The following is an 18,420-nucleotide window of genomic DNA, read 5'->3' as shown; positions in this document are numbered from 1 at the left end:
TACTTCATAGTAAGAGCAAACACACACATAATGCTGACTAGGGATAAGACGCAAACACTGAACACGTTACATGTTCATCTTCCCGAGCATCTTACAGTTAAGGTGCCATTGTTATCAGCATTTGAGACTTAAAGGGATTTGCCTGTGTGGAGCAGAGCTAGGAGGAACAGAGCCTATGAGAGGGCTCAGTGAGAAAGGATGCCTGTGGCTAAGACTGGCAACCTGAATTCAACCACTGGGAGACATGCGGTGGAAGGACAGAACTGACCTATGCAAATTGTTTTCTGATCACAAATATGCAATGGCATACAGGCACACAAGCATGTGCACGTGCTCACACAGAGAGAGAGAGAGAGATAGCAAAATATATTAGATATTCCAAGACAGACACACATGTTAATAATCTCAGTCCTAAGGAAACAGAGGCAGGGAAACTACAAATTTGAGGTCATCTTTGAGTATATAGAAGGTCTGAAGCCACCCTGAGGTTGATGAGATTATCTTTTTAAAAAGTAAAATCTAGCAGGTCGCTGTGGAGAGAACACAGGATGTGGTCTGTAGGTAGGAAGGGAATCCAGAAAAAGTCACCCAGGGGCTACTGAGTGAGTTATGTACCAGTTTAGACTGTGTAGCAACACCCATCTCAACAAACAAATAACAATCTGCCAGGGATTCTGGCTTCCAATGCCTATAGTACTACCTTTACTGCCCCTATTTCTTAGAAAGCACACACACACACACACACACACACACACACACACATACATACACACACACACTTACTTTTGTCAGTCTTGTTTGAGCAACGTTCTGCACACACTTTCCTCCGCTCTGATGTATGTCTCCAAATAGAACCATCAGCAACAGCTCGGTGGTGGAGTTCCAGCCCCAGGCCTGGTGCTTGGTGCTTCAAGTTTTACTGTTTCTCTGCCATGACCTCCTCTCTCATTGCCAACAGCTCAAAGAGTCAAAGAGAGCAAGCTGTGTTTCGAGAAACCTTAATACATGCCAACCATTCATCTCCCATCCTTCTCGGAGGGAGAAAAGAGGAACCCATGTGTCAAAGTAGGGCTAGAGAGTCAAACAGCAAGGCAACCTCACTGAGCAGACACACTTACGGAAAACTAGAAGAAGAAAAGAGAAACTTCAAATGGTGTTTATATGCAGGGATCTGGCAGAACACACACTATGAGTTTGCGGTCAAGTTGTTAGTTTCAACAAAGAGGGGTTGTTAAATAGTTGCACACTGTCCAGTTCCTCCTAGACACCCTCAACATCAAAGTCCTCTTTCCTGAAATGGAGTCAAGGCTCTCTTACTTTTGTGTGAACATTAGTAGGTGTTTTGCTCTCTCTGAGCCCCTAGATTCACCTCCCCTCACTGGCCCCCACTGCCCAACAATTTCAGATGAATGATTTGTGCAAATCTATTTGACTTGAAATAGAAATCTTCTCTGTGATATCTTCTCTGTCCTGTGGAGGAGGTTTCTGCCTATCTGTTTCCTGAAGATGGAGGAGGAAGAGAAGGAGGAGGAAGAAAAGGAAAGATAGACCACAAATTTCTTAGAAGATGGTCTCAGTCTTGAGCATAATGAAAAAACTGTAAGCCCTTCATAACTGTTGCTGCCAGAAAACCCTTTGTCCCACAATCTGAAAACCTCTCATTATACTTGGCGTTTTAAAAATCCAAGTTAATAATTTTCTTTACCCTTAAAATTCTCCCCATCTCAGGCTGCTGTAGATTGGCCAGGGTGATATACTTTTAGTCAACAACGTGTTACCATATGATACCTGCAACTCCCTAAGAACTCACACCTGGAGTTTAGCAGAGTCTGGTTCTTGATGCAGTAAGCACTGGGCATCTTGGATCGCTGGGAAGTCTTCTATCTCTGTTCCCACCCATACACATTTTCCCCTTTAACAAAAGTTTCTTCTCAAAGTTTCACTTTAAATATAAAATATGTCCTTGTGAAAGCCGTTACAAATGTCACTACTTTAACCGGCCCAAATTTATGATGACATTGAATTTTAATGTAGCCATAAATGTCCAGTGTAATGGTGATATATGTTCCCCAATAAATTGTTATGGAGAAATATAAAAATAAGTGTAAGATAAAAGATTGTGTATAAAATATGTTTTTACATCTCCTTTAATGATTAAAAATCATACAACTTGATATTCTAAATCACTGGGAACTGCCACTGTGCTGTGCTCCGAGAACACTCCAGTCACAAAAGGCTTTCAGAAGCTGATCTGATGAAGCGGTGGTCAGAAATCACACCCACTTTAATAAGAACATTTAAGATGAGTTTTATGTTAATGTGGGGGAAAGGTAATTAGCATTAAAGATAATGGACAAAGCAGTAGTCTGACCCCCGCCCCTGTGCCTTGAGAAAGGTCCCCTACCCACGCCACCATGGGGGCAAATGACACACAGAGGGGGCTGATGGTTCTGTGGCTTCTACTGCTGTCTTGAGGGTGACCCTGCCACTCTACAGTATCTTGAGTGACTGGCCAGTTCCAAGGACAGGAGAGGAGATGGAACAAACAGGAGGAGATGAGGTGACACCCTAGGAGTGGGAGAAAATGCACTCAAATTTGCTGCAGAGGACTCTAGGCTGTTGACCCATGTCCACTTTTTGTGTCACCTTGGACAAGCAACTCCAGTTTGCAAGTCTCTGTTTCTTCTTTTACAACAGCCATCAGCCTTCATCTATAAAGTGGTGACAGGGCCAACATAGGGACAATTTTTCTTTCTGAATCACCTGTCCCATTTGCATGTTTTCATTAGCACTCCAGGTATTTCTTTAAGCAAACATCAGGTCATGGTTTGGATGTGAAATGTCTCCTTCAGGTTCACGTGTCTGAATGCTTGGTCCCTTGTAGGTGGCACTGTTGGGGAGGAATAAGAGGTGGAACTTCACTGGCGGAAGTGAGTCATTGGGAGGTAAGCCTTGAAAGTCATACACAGCCTCCACTTCCTGCCCAAGTTCTACTTCCTGATCTGTTACACTGTGAAAAAGAACCCACTCCCAAAGCTATTTCCATGGAGCTCAGTCCTGCCATGCTTTCCCCACCATGACTGACTGGATTCCCTTAAACCGCAAGCCAAAATAAATCCTTCTTCCTAAAGTTACTTCAGTCTAGTGTAATATCACAGCAACGGGAACACAACTTTTTTGTCACCATGGCAACCTGAAAGTAATACCAAGATGTGAGAAGACCAGTTAGAAAATCAAAACAAAAGAAAGATTCCAAATATTGTCTTAGTTCCTGGATTCAGCTGTGCCTGAAGCTAGAATCTTCAGTGCATGAGGTAGCAATGTTCATTCTTGTCACCTTGAGGGTGACCCTGGGTTTGGTTTTCAGTCACTGGTAACTAAGCATGTTCTAAACATTGGAATGGCTCCTGGGCCTGCCATGAGGCTGGGATAGCCCACAGAATGGGATTTCCACACTATGATGGTTAATGCCAGTTGTCAGCTTCCTGGGAGACAAGCACCTGGACATGCCTGAGAGGGAGTTCCTTGACTGGGTTAAGGAAGTGGGAAGAATTACCCTAAGTGTGGGCAGTGCCATCCCATAGTCTGGGGTCCTGAACTAAATAAAAGAGGAGAAGGAGACAGTGTACCAGCATTCATCTCTCTGCTCCCTCACTGTGTGCACAATGTGGCATACTGCCTCATGCTCGAACCATCATGCCTTCCCTGCCATGACAGACTGACCCTCAAACTGTGAGCCAAAGGAAATGCTTCCTTCCTTGGGTTACCTTTGCCCCTGGCTTTGTTGCAGAAATGAAACAACACACACAGTAAACTGCAGAAAGTCCCACAGTGAGTGCCGACTGGTACTGCTGTCTCTAATCAGGAATATCTGTGCCAGTCACATGTCTTGGGGTCTGGGTTGTATCTGCTCTACCTAAATCCTAAGACTGATCCACATTTGCAGTCCTGACCTCTGGCTGGCCTCTCATTACCTCTGATTGATCGCCGGTGTACCTGATGGATATTAGAACCGGCCCCAGCTCCCAGAAGAGCCCCAGATTCTGAAGCCAGAATCCTGCCACCTCTCAACATGTTTGCTTCCTTCGCTGGCTCCCCGTGGCTACTCTGCCCTCTCTATCCCCAGGATATGGCTCCATTGCCAACAAGCTCCAGGCTTCTGTTTGCTATGGAAAAATACCAAGTTCACAGAGAGCTGCTTACAGCATCAACCCTCCTGCAGCTGGCCACACTTGCTCCCTCCCAGGGCTTGGCAACCACTCTGCCTCCTCCCACCTCCTCTGCCCTAGCTGGGGACAGCATCCGCTTATTTTTTTTCCACTATTTTTATCTTTTTAATGTTCAAAGCTTCTGCTTGGAAACCTGGAATGAAGAGTGCTAAAATGGGGTCTAACCTGGGGCATTGTCTTCCCTGTCTAACTGCTCTCTACCCATATACTAAAAGGACCTTATGTCTCAGCCCCATCCTCTTGCCTCTCCTAAGGGACCCTCCATTTTCAATCTTATGATAAACAACAAAGTCCATTTTAGAGGTTCCCTTAAATCTGGCTGTTTGTTCTAGAATGTTCTTCAGTTTTCTTCTATTCCAGCACTTGCCCCATTTCCTACAGATTTCAGGGGAATAAAGATCAAATTACAAAAAAAAACTCACAAAAGGCCCTGTGCCCCCCCCACCTGCTATGTACCTCATCCCAAATTCACACATCCTAGTTAAAGATCTGCAGGTAACCCACAAGCAATAAAATGTGCTTTCTATTTCCTTTAGATTAAAAGGAAACTGTAAGGGAACCACTGCACAAGTCATTGGTTTGCCATGTCCTGGCCACGGCTTCCAACATGTTAGGAGTCACGTAGGCATCTTTAGTCTCCATCACTGCAAAAGGGGGCACTGAGGGCAGAGGACAGTGGGCAGGAAAGGACTTTTTCTTTCTGGGAAGTCCAGATTCTCTGATATACAAAGAACAGGCAAATGGTTTGTCCAATGTGGGCAAGAGAGAACAGAACACAGGAAGGAGTTGGCAGTGTTAAGCTAAGAGATGTTCTTCAGTCAGCTTCTTAATGACATACAGATTTTGTAACCGTCCTGACAGCTGACATATGGCATCAACAAAAGGCAGAGCTATCAAATGCCTGAGAAATGATAAGAAATGGAAATGGCCCTATTACACATTAAGATAGTTTAAAAAGACGGGAAGAGACTAACAGAAAGAGAGAAGGATGAGGGGATGGATTTGGGGAGGAGAGGTAGAGGGAGGAAGACTAGGACAGACTGAGAATGATTGAAAGGAGACAGGACAGCAGAAACACAGTTGCCCCAGGACACAGAGAGCAAAACAGAGAGTTGAGATGGCAGAGATGGACAGGCAGACAGACAGAGACAGGAAGGAGACAGAGTGTGTGCTTGTAAAATAAGATAAGAGTGTTTTTTATTTTTTTAAAGTCTGCACCTCTTTATCTTAAACTCTTCATGGAGGGTTCAGGTAAGCTCCACCTGAGCCCTGCCAGGCACTCCAGATGATGAAGTGGCCTGTTCCTCACAGTGGACATCAAAAGTTGCCACGGAGTAATAGGCTAAGGCTGTGGCAGAGAGGAATCATTATGGCTGTGGTTTGCTGAGTCTTCCTGTAGCTCTTCTTTCTCTATTCTGGGACACTTAAAAGAATGAAAGGATGGGGATGGTTAATGAGAATGGTACCCATGGGTTCTTACATTTGAATGTTTAGTGCCTGGCTGGTGGACTATTAGGAAGGATTAAGAGGCATGACCTTGTTAGAAGTAGTATCACTGGAAGTGGACTGTGAGGCTTCCCAAGTCCACTCAATGCTCTCTCTCTCTCTCTCTCTCTCTCTCTCTCTCTCTCTCTCTCTCTCTCTCTCTGTGTGTGTGTGTGTGTGTGTGTGTGTGTGTGTGTGTGTGTCCCTCTCCTCTCCTTTCCTCTCCTCTCCTTCCTGCATGAAGATTAGGATGTGAACTCTCAGCTACTCCTTTGGTGACACACCTGCCACCATACCCTCTGCCATGATGGTTATAGACTCACCCTCTGAAAATGTAAGCAAGCCCCACTACACATACGCACACATGCATGCACGCGCGCGTGCACACACATAACACACACACACACACACACACAATTAAATTTTTCCTTTTATAGGTTATATTGGACACAGTGTTCCTTCACAGCAGCAAAGCAGTAACTAACACACAGAGATCCCGTAGACATTGATGCATCAAACTTCAACACAAGAGCAGACAGCCCAGAGTCCCCATGCCCTCAACCCTAGACTTTCCAGAACATGGGGCTCAGAATCTCCCCAGCACTTGAGCTTGTCCAGAGGTGCAGGACATTGAGATCACTGGGTTATCCCCTGTGGCTTTTCAACTTTGTGGATCTAGACTCACTTAGGAGGCAAGCCTCTGGGCATGTCTCTGAGAGAGTCTCTAGGCTGAGTTACCTGAGATAGGAAGAACTACTCTAAATGTGGGTAGCACTAGTTCCATGAGCTGCGATTGGATGCCAGCATTCATCTCTGTGCATCCTCACTGTGGATACAATGTGATCAGCCACCTCACACTCCTGCTGCCAAGCTGTTTCCTCCATTGCCAAGACTACCCTTAAACTGTGAGCCAAAACAGGAACCCTCCCTTCCTTCAGTTTCTTTGGTCAGGTATCTAGTCACAGCAATAAGGAAATTAATTAATAATCTACCTTTTCATTGTCACCACAGTGCTGAATAACCAAAATGGGTTTACCTATCAACCAAAGAACGTGCATGTCTGGCCATCCATGAACTCTAAGGTCATGCCTTCTCCCTCAGAGCCCTTCTGCACCAAAAAGTTGGCATAGATGAAATACAGAATTAAGGAATGCTTGCCTGTGCACAGGTGCTCACATGCGTTCACGTTTGCACATAAGTGCACGTACACACACATACACACACACCATCCACACACACACACCATCCACACACACACCATCCACATACACTGCCCCCCCCCCAATCTGGGGCTCAAGATAGACAATGAATGTGCAGCCTGATCCTACAGCAATATTCACACAGATCACAAAATGCCTAATAAGGAACAATTTAACAAAGGGAAAGCTGTATCTGGCTTTTGATTTGGGGAGATCATTCCATTACAATGGGAAGCATGGTGGCAGGGCCAAGACGTGACTGCTCACCTCACATCCACCATCAACAAGCAGTGTGAGATAAACACTCGTGCTCGGCTCCTGTTCCCGTTTTTATATACACTATGGGACCCCAACCCATGTAATGGCGCCAGCCACATTAATGCTGTTTCTAAATCTCATCAAGTTAATAATTGAGATTAGCCATATTAAGGCCGTGTCTGCCTTGCTGGCCTCTCGAAAGAGCTCAGGCATGACAGGAAGGGCCCTTGTGGTCTGCAGAAATACAGATCCAACACTTCCTGGGTAGAGAGGATGGTGAAGATATCACAAAACCTAGGGATCCTTTAACATTCTTCTTGAAGCCCACAGATCTTCCTCTTTCCTTTGGCTCAACCGAAGCAAGGATGCTACGAAGATTGTACCATGATGTTTCCTACCATGCACTATCCCCATGCCTAAGACGTACCTTGGGTCAAGTCTATGCTGCAAGGGGTGGCCACAATGTGTCAGCTTTGGCATACTTCTCTTCCTTCTCTCATTTGCCTTCAGCTTGTACTGGGGTTTAGATTTTGAAATAACTACTGCAGTTTCTGTGTTGGATACTTGGTCCTCAGCAGGTGCGGCTACTGAGAGGTGACAGACTCATAGTAATAACAATGGGCTTAGTCTATTAATTTCTTACTTCATAGACTGTTACAAGGTGGAGCTTGATTAGATCAAGTGGATCTCTGAGGAAGTGCTTTCAAAGAGACTATCGTCACCCTTGACCCCCTTCCTGTTTTCTTCCTGACACACACCTCTCTCTCCCCACTCTATCCCTTCCCCCTCTCCTCTCTTAGTCTCTTCTTCTATGTATCTTCATCTCTCTGTCTCTCTCTTTCCTTCTGTCTGTCTCCATCTCTCTTTCTCTATCTCCCTCTCTGTTTCCTGGCTGTCATAAAATAAGCAGGTCTGTACACTACACCCTCCCCCTGCTGTGAGGATCTTCCTTATCACACTCCTTGGTGATGGGGTCTAGAGAGCATGGTTTAAGCATCTGAAACTGAGAGCCAAAATAAGTCCCTCCTCCTTTAGGTTTTTCTCAATTATTGTCATACCAACAAAAACCTAACCATTTTGCCTGGTCACCTTCAACTCTGCAGCTACCAGTAGCTACCAAGTTTGTAAACACTAATATATTTTCCTTCTGTCAGATGAGCACAGCATCAGATAGGAGCTAAAAAGTGGGTCCTTCTTTGCACAGCTCACATGCACCTTAGACACAGCATCAGCCAAGTGCCTGCCAGTCTAGCCCTAACTACTGTTGGCTCCAGACCAATGAGAGACTCTGTCTCAAAAACATCAAGGAAGACTGTACCTGAGAAACAATAACACAATAAACAAGGCTGCCCTCTGACTATCATATGCATGTGCATACATGTGTATCAACATGTGTACCTCCTAACATACACAGACACATGTACTCACACACAAAATGTTGCCAGTGCAGAGAATGAGATTCAGAAAGGCATGATGTCATGAACAAACATTCAAGCCATTATCTCAACCCAACCCAGAGCCTCTGCCTGTCCCTTATGTCTTGCTGTCACCTCTCATTTCTGCATACTCTGACGAGTGCCTTCCAGCCAGGCAGCTCCCACTCCACAGTCCTAGAGAAACAGTCACATCACCAACAGCTCCGAGCTGAGTTGCTCTGAGCCTTCTGGGCTGAAAATCCAGTCCAGCACTCATTGTCAATTTCTGTAATTTTAATGAGGAAAGGCCTTTCCCCTTCGCTCCAGGTCTTTAAACTCTTGAATTTTAATAACCAACTCCGCTGATGATTTACAAATTTCAAGGCAGGAATTAGCAGAAAATTCCATATTTCATAGATACTGAATTGGACCATTATCTCCAGGCAGCAGGTACCAATTTCCCATCAAATGGTGAAATGCCATAATTATCAGAAGAATTCCATTCAAGTTCTAAAAGTAGATAAATAACCAATGGGAATATCATTTATTCATTAGAATATGAAAAAGAGTAGAAATATTACCCTGCTCGGGGCTGCAAGGAGGCCGCCTTGTGGGGGAACACAGGCTCAGTGATGCAGGCTAGAGGATTCCAGCTTCATTAAGCTCTCAGCTCGGCAGGAGAGAGAAACTTCCATTAAACACCTGAACAGACGAGATAATGGGCCACTGATTGAGAGGCTAATGTGTGAGATGTGGTGGTGCCTTCTTATTTTGCTTGCCATAGATAGAAGGCACATATTAGAAATTGCTGGAAAATTACCCCAAACCTCCTAATTCCCAATTGCTGGTCCTCCTTCTAGACTTCCAGTCTAGTCATTTTTTCCTGCTCATTTCTCCTACTGCTTGTCAGCACAAATGTTACAAAATATATTCTTCTTGTATAGCACTGTCTTAGTTAGGGTTTTACTGCTGTGGGCAGACACAATCACCAAGGCAAGTCTTATAAAGGAGAACATTTAATTGGGGCTGGTTTACAGGTTCAGAGGTTCAGTCTATTATCACCAAGGTGAGAGCATGGCAGCATCTAGGCAGGCATGGTGCAGGCATTACTGAGAGTTTTACATCTTCATCTGAAGGCTGCTAGTGGAAGACTGACTTCCAGGCATCTAGGATGTGGGTCTTAAGTCTATGTCCACAGTGACACACCTACTCCAACAAGGCCACACCTCCTGATAGTGCCAGTTTCTGGGCCAAGCATATACACACCATCACAAACCATCCTCCACCCCCACCTTCTCTCTCTCTCTCTCTCTCTCTCTCTCTCTCTCTCTATATATATATATATATATATATATATATATATATATATATATCTTCCCTATATTTAAAATGATCTTCTTTCAAATAATTCCAACATTAAGACCCACATTATTAAACTTTATATGCCAATACCACAGGCAAGGGAATCATTCTGCTCTTCACTCCAGCTTCAGAAGCCTAAGGTTCAAATTTCAGCCCCTCATATAAGTCTAGATCTTTTGTGTCATGGGTAAAGTGAGGATAGTCACAGTATAACCTTAGCATGAAGTATGTAAGAACTGACCCAGAAAGGGTTTCAGTGGTACAGCAAGAGTGAGCTGGCAAGAGTGATAATTTATGATTAGCATATGTGATGGTGATATTAATAGTGATGATGGTTGTAGCAATGATTATGATTGAGGAGGTAATCAAAATGGTAGGGGTAATGTTGTTGTTGATGGTGATGATGAAGAAGAAGAGGAAGGAGAAGGAGAAGGAGAGAAGAAGAAGAAGTCAACAATGATGGGCATGGGGATTGTGTTAATCATGATGCTGCCAATGGTGATGGTGGTGTTATTGGGATTGGAAAGAATAACCTCAGTGGTATTGATAAGTGATAAGGCAATTAAAAAGATAATGGAACTGTGCTGCCGCCGATGGTGATGCCCGTGGTGACTGGAATAGTGATGTTGATGGTGGAAACAATGCTAATATTAATGTTGGTGGTGGTGATGGTGGTCATGATCGTGATGCTAATATTAATGATGGTAGTGGTGGTGATGCTTATAATGTTAATGATGGTTGTGGTGATATGATGATGGTGATGGCAGTAGAGAGAATAGTCACACTGGTAATGATGGTAAAGCTTGGTGACGGTGGTCCTGATGTTTATTATGGTGACAATGATGATGGTGCTGATAGTGTTGGTGATAGCAGTGGTAGTGCTAGTGATTAATGGTGATAATATTAATGATGGTGGTGATGATAGCATGGTGATACAAACACAGACAGTCATCCTTGGACCCAGCCAGATCTTTTGTTTGGGGATAAGGAGGCTTTGTATCAAATTCCCAGGTTTAAACATTGGAAGGAAGAAAACTGATGCAGCTTTGTAGTTGGAGTTAGGTCACATGACCCCCCCCCCACCATGCTGTGATTGAATGACACAGGGACCTTTATAACATTCTAGAATTCCTTCCTGTAAGATCAAAGACAGAGCATAAATACTAACCATGCTTTCTTACAAGAAATTTATAAGTGTAGTGCAGATCCTCTACCCACCCAAGTTACCATGAGATGCAAAAGTTGGGATGCAGCTGAATCTGGATGAAGGTGGGACAGAAATGACCCTCTGCAAATATAGACAGGTTAGGAGGACTGTTCCTGTCATAACAGCCAATAGACACAGTAGCTTTCTCTGTGAGTGCTCGTGTATGTATGTGTGTATGTGTGTGTATGTGTCTGTGTGTCTGTATGTGTGTGTGTCCATGTGTGTCTGTGTGTGTACTCACACATGTGTATAGGTGTGCTATACACACATGAGAACAGGTACATGTGGAGGCCAGAGGTCAACTTCTAGCATCATTCCTTAGAAGTTGCCCACCTTGGTTTTTAAGACATGGTTCCTTACTGACCTGGAACTTGCTGACTGAGCTCAGCTGGGTGGGCACTGAGCCCCCAAAATCTACCTGCTTCTGCCTCCCCAAAGCTAAGATTATAAACATGCCCAACCACAACTAGCTTTTTATTTGGATTCTAGGGGGAAGTTGTGTTCTCATACCTCCACAGTGAATGTCTTACTACTGAGCCATCCTAATAGCATTAACTGTTATTAGTTTTCTTCAAAGATGGTCTCTTTCCTGACTGTGGAAACAGTGGGCAGCTTTTGAGGCCATAACTGATCCACACAACTAGCCAAGGGTTGGTTGCATCTTTCCAACAGTGCTGAAGGTCTCCCAAATCGTTTCTTTGGTCCTAATACCAGAATAAGCAGCTTGAGCTGTCAGTTCTCTGTGACTTGACTTCCATTTATATGAATAGAAGAATAAGGGTGCCCTTAATATGGGGTATCTCACATAGTGGGGCAGAGTTTAAGGCCTCTTGATATGGGATAGCTCAAATAGCAGGCTAGAATTCGTGGCCAATTCTTTCTTTGTTCAAGACATCTCATGAGTTCAGAAAACATGCAGATGTTCTTGAGTTTCCTAGAGAAATAGCATCATTGACGTGTTGTTAATAAATCTTACTATTATTGTCTTGTGGGCTAGAACAAGTCTCCAGTCCCACCCACCCCCACCAGAGACTTTATACTGAATGTGATTTTGAGGTTTATGTATCCTAGTTGCAATCTACTGACCTAGCACATGCCTGATGGAAAACCAATAACCAGTTTTCATGGCTGGGAGAAAAACTCACTCTGCTAGACTTAGTGAAGAACTGTAATGATTTTCAATTTTTTAGACTTCAAGAGAAATTTGGCTCACTCACTTCTTTTTCTTAGTTTATTTTTTCTCTCCTTCCTGCTTGGATATGGAATTTAACAGTAGGTGTGAGGCATCCCCATCAAAGGTACTATAATCCCCATTGGGTAGATGACAAATGAAAACCCCCAAAGTTCATGTCACTTGCCCAAGGGCACACAGCTTATAAATGACAGAATTAGGTCTGCTGGTCTCCAAAGGCCACACTCGGCGTTCCAGTCTACTTATATCACCACCTCCCTGGCCCTTTTGCCCTGCAGGGAAAATACCCTGAAAGGATTGAGACCACCGGAGAGGTCATACTTGTCAGAGAAGATGCTTGACAGGCGTTGTGGCTACACAGGTAGAGTTCACCCTGGTTTATAGACTTGAGGTAAGAGATTAAATTGTGTCTGAATGCCTCTCAGAATGAATGTTGACATATTCAGGCTCTGGGCTGGATGGAAAGACTAGAGAAAGAACATAGAACACTGCCAGAGATTGGGGCATGGGGGCAGAACAGAGTGGAAGCATCGAAAAGTGATGCAGAGCTCAGAGCACACAAGAGCGACTTCTGTCAGAAGGGATCTTATCTGAGTAAATCTGGGCCATGAAAAAGGAAAGGGTGAGAGCAAGCCCATGGGAAAGTCTTTGGGGAATTCCTAGAAAGCAAACCATGACACAAACCCACAAAAGCCAGGAGCCTACACAAAGGTGAAAACAGTGCCCCATAGACTTCTTCATTTTATCTACAGGATCTTTGAAATCCATGGACATGTATTAAGTGGGTGAGATGGATGTAGCCCCCACCTGAAGGATGCTCTACAGCAATGGTTCTCAACCTGTGAGTTATGAGCCCTTTGGGGGGTAGGGTAGAACAACCTTTTCATAGTGATCATCTAAGACTATCAGAAAATACATTATGATTCATAACAGTTGCAAAATTACACTTATGAAATGGCAGTGGAAATAATTTTGTGACTAGGGGTTACAACAACATGAGGAACTGTATTAAATAATCACAATATTTGGAAGATTGAGAACCTCTGCTCTACAGGATCCTACTTGGTAAGAATGGCTTCCTTAAAAATAAATTGCTTCCTTGGGCAAATATACCAACCAATCCCCTTCAAATATTCAAATGACATGCAAATGAGCATCTATCCACTTGTTTGTTCTTCTGAATTTTGGCTTAGGAACTTTCAACCAGCTCCCAACTGATACAACTAGCAGACTTCATGGAGCCTGTTTCCCTATTCTTCAACAGATTAAAACAAACAAACAACAAAAAAGCAAAAAGCAAAAGTACCTCCGCTGTACTGTGTCACTGAGAGATATCAGTGGTACAGAGCCTGAAGGTTTTTACAAAGCACCTGGTATACAGAAAAGACTTAAGAGATTTCACCCTATGGTCTGTTTTTGCTCCTTATGCTCCAGCTAAGAAAAAGAGCAAATGATTCAATCTCCACAAAGATGAAGACCCTCAACTTGTCCCAGCTGCAGAGTAAGTACAGAGTAGAGGACAGCAACATAATGAAGACCAATGTCTAGCACACTTGTGGCAACCTTAGCAATGAATGATTTGTTCTCTCTGACCCAGGCCTGGGAGGACTGAGTTCTTAGCAGGATGCAAATGGGTAAGGGCTTGTCATATAACAGATCATGGAAAGAAACCAGGCCTGATAAACCTGGCTCAACCTCCTCCCATCTCCAGGGATCAGAGATAGTGGTTATAATGGGCAATTTATCTGCATCAGATCCACTATGACAAAACTGATTGATTCACAGAGGCCAGCAAAGCACTTTAGGAAAAAGAAATTAAACTGGGGCCAGAAGAGTTTAAATCAAAGAAACCCATCCTTCTCGAAGAGCAGAGCTTTTATTTGAAAATGTAAGGTAGAGAAATCTAGGAGACTGCGAGAAGCAAGATTCAGATCAGTCTGTAAGATAGAAGGAGCTAAAGTTGCAATCTGGAGACCAGTCTCTGGAATACAATTTGTATACAGTCAGATGCCAATGTTATTTTGGCATGGTGAGTGATTCAGAGCTAAGCCATCAAGTCCTGTGGGCAGATGACTGCTCAGCACCGCAGCCTTCCCACAGCAGGTTCAAGCAGATCTGGCATCCCAGATAAATCTAATAGAAGGGAGGCAGCGGCTTGTTCCATCCTGGAGAAGCGCATGCTCCTGTCAGGCAGGATGGTGACAGACCAGAAGTGCTCTAGAGGTTCGGCCCAATCTTCTCTGACACTACAGACCTCAGTGGTGCCTCTCTTGCCCCACTCTTAGGGAAAGTAGAGATCATGTGATCACTTCTGCAGGCTCACGGAAAACAGCCACTGAGAGAGCTTTGCCTCTTCTGATTACTCTTCTCATTTCACTGACAGAACACAGGATACAATCGATTTAAAGAAGAAAGGTTAATTTTGGCACACAGATTGAGGGCACAGACCATCCTGGTTTAAAAGCCATGGCAGCAGGGACTTGAGGCAGCTGGCTATGTTGTACTCACGGTTAGAAAGCAGAATGAGGCAGATGACGGTGCTCACATGCTTTTTCTGCTTTATTCAGTCAGCAACTGTGCTAGTTTGATTTCTGTTGTTATAATAAGTCACTCTGGCCAAAAGCAACTTGGGAAAAGGAAGACTTATTTGTCTTACACTTCCACCTCTGAGGAAGTCAGGGCAGAAACTCAAGCAGGAGCCTGAAGTAGAAACCTTGGGGAAGAACACCGCTGGACAGTCCTGGCACAGGCACAAGCTGGAAAAACTTTCCTTTACATCCCAGAAACATCTTCCCAGGGAACAATACTGCTGCAGTGGGCCAGTTCCTCCTACATCGATGAATAATCAGGACATTTCCCACTGATGTCAGTGTCATTCCTCATTGGCATGTCCATTGACCAATCTGATCTATGCAGAGGCTTTCTTCTCAGATGACTCTACACTGTGTCAAATTGAGAATTAGTACTAGCTATAACAGAGACCCAAATCCATAGAAGGGTGCTACACAAGCTACAGGTGGGTCTTTTTACCTCAAGTAAATCAATCTAGAGACCCCAGCACAGAAAACCTAGGGTCTTGTCTCACTGGGGAGTCTAGATCTTGTCAAGTTAATAGGCTATTACAGAATACTCCCTTGCCAGCACCTTAGTCTTTGCTGACCTGTATTTCAGACTAATGAGGGTCTCCCAAGAGTCTGAGCTTTGGGGACACTGCAGGATCTCTGATGGCATGCCCTCTCTGCACTAGCATCTCCTGGAGAATGCAATGATGATCATCCCATGTTAGGCAGGACTGAAACATAGACACCACCCCTTCCAGTGCACTGAGTGACCTCAGGTCCAGCCTAAACATGGTTTTCCCCACAGAAATAATGCCAGTGGCACTCGGTGTATATGACAGGAATCCTGGGGTTTCTACATGGAGGGTCAGGGAACTGGCTTCCTCAGAGAAGATTGCAGCAAATAATCCTGCTGGCTGAAGCACATACAAATGTCACTAAGCCTCAGGAAATTCCTGTGAAGGTGGAGCTTGATATGGCTGCCTGGGCAGCATTGCTTGGGTGTGCATGCATGAGTGGACTTACTTAGGCAGCAGTGGTTGTGGTTCAGCCCCAAGCAGGAGTTCCTGCATTAACCACCATGTGTTGCTCCACTGAAGATGGAAACTGGAGCCTCAGAAAGTCAGACTGCTCCAGCACCTGCAACTCCTGAACATGCCCTGGAATCCCAAAGTTATGGCTACATATGTCAGAGACAGTACCTTTGAATCATCCCACTGGGCCTGCAGAGATGGCAAGGGTTTGACTCATTCTCAGTGGCCACTTTTCCAGAAGACTTCTTGCTTGGGTTATCTCCAGCCTTCAGTTGTTATCCAAAGTCATGAATCTAAAGAATGGTGTTCCCTTCTGAATGAGGCAACCTGTTCTGTGAGATAAGCAACATCATGGCATGGTCTTTCCATGGCACCATGTGGAGAGATGTGTATCAAGTGGCAAGCAGTCTACACACACACACACACACACACACACACACATGCCTGCACACGTAAGCCAACTCATGCATGCACACTCAAGCAAGAGGCCTTTCTGATACCAGGGTCCAGTCAGAGCTCTTCATTTCCAGATGGAACCACACCAAAACACTTTCCAAGTGGAATCAACCTTTAAAAACAAAAGCTCAGCTGGGGAAATGGCTCAGCAAGAAAAGTGATTGCCACACAAGTATGAGGAATGAAGTCGGGATTCCCCAGAAGTGTGCATCTATACTCCTGGTGCAAGATGAAAGGCAGAGACAAGGGAATTCGAGAAAACTTGTAGGTCAGATAGCCTGGCATATATAATAGCAAGAGATTGTCACAGGGAAGTAAAAGTGAGGATGCCACTCAGAAGGTTGACCTCACTCTAAACTCCACAAGCACACTCTGGCACATGTTTGTACATACACACACACACACACACACACACACACACACACACACACACACACCAGGGTGAGAAGACATTCTAAATAGAAGCTGTCATGAGCTGTATTACTTGCTTCTAGATGCCTGTATGGGGCCTACTTTTCTGTAAAGACAATGAAAAAACAAAGCATGACCCAATCTAAATGCATACCTACCCCAGTGTCTTATCCTGGGCTTCCTGGAGGCAGTCGGAAGGTTCCATTCTGCCTGGCATGCAGCCCATACCTCACATGACAGATGAATGGGAAGGTGGCCAGGGCAGATGCTTGCCTGTCTTGTAGGAGACACTGTGTGTACACCAGTCACCTAGGCACAACCTCTAGGGAAAAGAACCTGTTCAGAACTTCTTTCCAAGGACATGTAAAGAAAGGACGAGTGGACAGTCATTTTGCATGGGTGAAGTCAGGATACAAGGAAAAGCCTAGAAAAGCTGAGGCTGGAGCTCCCACCTTTCAGCCTACCCTGCCTTCAAGTCCTGGATGCATGTGCTTGGTCACTGCAGCTTCATCTTCTTTGGCTGTTCTGTCATGGTCTGGTAAGGAGAGAACGGGGATTGTGTGACAAGAAGATGCAGAAACCACAGTCTAAGATGACAGAGAAGAAGGGCCCATAGGTAGGAATTCAAATCTCATGGGAGTCTTTTGAAGTACATCCCAGGCACTAAAGATGAGAGCTGGGGTACATCGAGAACTACACAAGTAAGGGATAACCCATATACAAGCAAGAAATAGCCCGTATACAAGCAAGGGATAGCCCATATATAAGCAAGGGATAGCCCAGACACTCAGTGATATCCATAAAGCCATCATCTGGAAAAGTTCTGGGTATGTTGGATAAATTCTACACCTGGGGTGAAGCCACCCAAGGGCTCCCTTCAGGTATTAACCCTCAGATCTAATGTCACTATAGAGATCTCATCCACATCGTCCCCCCCAAAAAAGAGGTAAGCTTGGACTAAACTGAGTTCTGACACAGATTGTGGGTGCCCTCTCTCTGTGCCCAGGGATACTTGGCCATGAGCTAGGTAACCATGATGGACTTGTCTGTGACTGAATTTCTCCATAAGTGTGTGCAGAAGAGCCTGGCAGAGCCCTTGACTAATGACTTTCAAATATAATTAAAAACATATTTCAATAGACAGCATCTTGCCAAGTCTATCCTGGCAAAGTGAAATTAACCTTCAAACAGTAGTGGGACAGCAGAGAATCGTAAGGGTTTGTACAAGATGAGATATACTACAGTCTAATTATGAGACAATAACTCACCTCATTAATCTCCAAGGAAACAATGCCGACAACAGTTAAACACTGTAATTAACAAACCCTGTTTCAAAGTTGATTTTAATTTTGTAGGACTTGGCGATATTATCCAACTGAACTGGGAAAGAGACAGAATGTCAGTCCAGCAGTCTGTTTTTTTTTTTAAGGGCCCTCGACTAATGTGGTTGAATAATTACCTGTATGCTCCATCCAAGTAGGGACTTGGCTCAAAACTATCATGGGATGGGAAAGTAGGGTGCTACAGAGATAAGAGGTACACACCTGTAAAACATCCAAAATGTAGTCTGTGTAAAGTCAAAGGCTGGGCTTGTTGACATTTGGGAGCAGAGAA

The 18,420-nt window shown here is 44.4% G+C and overlaps 1 protein-coding gene across 15 annotated transcripts in view; it reads right to left on the bottom strand.

The window, feature by feature from the left end:
* Window positions 1–18,420, bottom strand: part of Rbfox1 (RNA binding fox-1 homolog 1) — a 2,075,913-nt gene that overhangs the window by 1,740,045 nt on the left and 317,448 nt on the right. The gene's annotated exons all lie outside the window — the stretch shown is intronic.

The sequence above is a fragment of the Arvicanthis niloticus genome, chromosome 6, assembly GCF_011762505.2.
Source record: "Arvicanthis niloticus isolate mArvNil1 chromosome 6, mArvNil1.pat.X, whole genome shotgun sequence".
NCBI classification, from domain to species: Eukaryota; Metazoa; Chordata; class Mammalia; order Rodentia; family Muridae; genus Arvicanthis; species Arvicanthis niloticus.
This window is presented reverse-complemented; position numbering and strand designations above follow the sequence as displayed.